The following is a 2894-nucleotide window of genomic DNA, read 5'->3' on the forward strand; positions in this document are numbered from 1 at the left end:
GCGGCGCAAGCGGGGGCTTCCACCATGAGAGAGGAATAGACAGGAATAAAAGTCACTCATAGTAAGAATTTCTATGTCTCGCGTGCTTCTTGCCGGCGGAAAGTCGCGCGTGGGACAATAGTGGTCACTGTAGTCATAGCTATTAATTTGGGGGCATGTCTTTCACAAGTCAAGCGAATTTTCTAGTGTGTCTGAATCCCAGCAAGGATTGTCACATTGATATCTCACAGGGTCCCTGGCCTTTGGCTGTGCCCACAAGAATAGCTTGAGAAGTTGTACTGCAAGTTTCCATACCTGAGGAGCCACAGCAGTGGGGATGCTGTATTTTCCTCCTAGGATCACTCCCCTCGCTATCACAGCACTCATTGTTCACAGTGAACCTGGTTCACACCTTTGGCCGCTTGATTGAATGTCAGTTCTATGATGTATTCCTGACATTGATCGAACTCAGTCTGGAAATAGGGTCAACAGAGGGACCTCCTCGTCAGAAGCCCTACCCAGAGCACTTGGTCCCAAGATGAAAGCTAGCAGAACCTTAAGTACCATGCTGCTTTTTCTTTACTTTGTTATTCAACACCTAATCTGCTTCTGCCAGCTGGGAAAACTTCTTGGCTTTGGGATCATCCTTATTCATGTCCGGGAGATATTTCTAGGCAATCTGATAATAGGCTTTCTTGACATATTTCTGTCTGGCATTTCAGGGCACTCCTAATATCTGGTAATAATCATCTTTGGCCAAAGAAGTGCGTGTGTGGAAGGAGACAGTACAAATAAAAGGGAAACGTTTTGTTCCTGTCAAAAAGACACTTGGTCTCAATGTCAGCAGTGCCTCAGGGCGCCCATGAAAAGCCTGAAGGCAGAGAAGCTCAGCTTGTGACACACGAATGCCCCCCACTATGTCTCTAGTGGTGCTGCTGGGTCCCCCTCCCATCTGCAACCCACAACCTGAGTGTGTATGGGAATATCCCTACTGCCACCCTCAACAGCATATAGAAGAGAGCCCTCTTGAACTGGGGACACTGTGTCTGTACACTCCAAAATTATCATTTTATATCAATGACATTTTTCCAAAGAAAATCATTAACCCTAAATCATTATCCTACAAGGTATTTTCCTCGATTCTTCAAAGTTCTCCAGGTTTCAGAGGAGAAAGTAAAAGGAAACACTGGATTCGTTAGTTCCCATTCTTCCTACATAGGCGTTTGTCCTTGGGGTGATTTAGATATGTGACCTTTCTATAGCCATAGTGCATGTAAATCAATGAATCCTCTCACATCCGGGGTCAGAGAGGTCTCAGACCATAGTCAAAGGAATAGAATTAATGAATTACCTGGCAGTTACTCTACACCTTTCACATTAAAAAGATCACATTATTTGCTTAGCTTAATCACACAGCTGGTGAACTCACTGCATTAATTTGTTGATTGGAATCCCTTGGCAAATGGCCAAATTGCTCCTTGGTATCAGTTTTCTGAGAACCATCATTTAAAAATTTCAATGTTTACAAGTATGGCTGGGATTCTAAATAATTTTCCTGTTTATGGGAAAAAAAAAACTTCTCATCAAAATGAAAAAATGTCATGCATTTGATAATGCTCTTTTATCAGGAACTTGAGGGAACCAACCTGCAGGGTGCACTCACTATGGTGATTAAAATCATTTGTAAATTTTATAATGAAATTTGAACTCTAAAGCTTTTCTCATAGACCTTGTTTATCTTTTCATGTAGGTAATAAATTCAAAGGAAGTACTGACATTTTAGATAGAATCATGATGAATTCTAAAATGTTGTTGCCAGGGCTATCTCCCCAATATCTAAGCAGGCTTATCCCTGACGATATTAAGAAAGTGAATCCACGGGTCTTAATAAAAGTAAATATCCTGGGGTAATTTGCTCTTACAATATCATATCCTTTGAACAGTTGGAATCTCCTCAATATTGTGCTTCTCTGAAAATCACCTTAGAAGTGATTGTATTTAGCTATTCTCTTTAAGTATGAACACAGGAAAAACAATACGTACATAGAACTGTGTAGATAATTCTCTTTTTAAGACCTAACAGGTTTGGTGACAGCATTTCCTCTACGGTGAGTAACAAGACACATGGACGTTTACTACATGTAGTGGCAGGAGAAGTACTTTCATAATGTACAGAATCTTCACTTAACTGTGTGTTTTCACTTAGAAAATGTCTTAATTCTCCCTCATTTTTATGCATCTGTAATTGATTCTAATTTAATATTTTATACTCATAAGCTAACAGATTACTTTAATGATCTCTTTACCTATTCCTTCCTGGTACTGTGTAGACAGAATGTATGCTTGGCGACTTAGAACTAGAGCACTGTGTGGATCACATGAGTCTGACTTGAGGTTGTGGTAGAACCTAAGCCATGGTAGATTAGGTGCCTTCAATTACTGAGTAGCTGCAAACTCCCAACTCCCTTCCTTTCTGTATGGAATGGTTTATATTAAATAAAATTGTTGTTGTAAAATATAAAAAATAAAATATGTATTTGTGTTTTTTACCCTGCTAGGTCCAGCACCTCAGTGCCGCAAGATATCTGCTAGATGCATACTTTCCTACACTCAAACCCTCACATAAAAGAACACACAACACAATAATCTTAGATCCAATTGGTAAGATATAATTGCCCACTTAAACATACAAAGCCCGGTACCATCCATCCCTTAGGAACATTAATAACAACCTGTAAATACACAGAGCAGAATCTTAACGTCACCTGCCATATTGTCCTGCCAGGGCTTCTGCCTCTCTCTCGCTCCTCTCTCTCCCTTTCTCCTCTAGTCTCCTCCTCTTCCTTCAAACTTCTCTCCCACCCACCCTTCCTTCTCCTCCAATGACAGGCCTCCTTCTATCCTGTACCTGCCCT

General features: G+C 40.7%; 1 pseudogene; it reads right to left on the minus strand.

The window, feature by feature from the left end:
* Positions 1-211: 211 nt before the first annotated feature.
* On the minus strand, positions 212-931 carry LOC116911998 (annotated as a pseudogene).
* Between the last annotated feature and the right edge of the window lie 1963 nt (positions 932-2894).

The sequence above is a fragment of the Rattus rattus genome, chromosome 11, assembly GCF_011064425.1.
Source record: "Rattus rattus isolate New Zealand chromosome 11, Rrattus_CSIRO_v1, whole genome shotgun sequence".
In the NCBI taxonomy this organism is placed as follows: domain Eukaryota; kingdom Metazoa; phylum Chordata; class Mammalia; order Rodentia; family Muridae; genus Rattus; species Rattus rattus.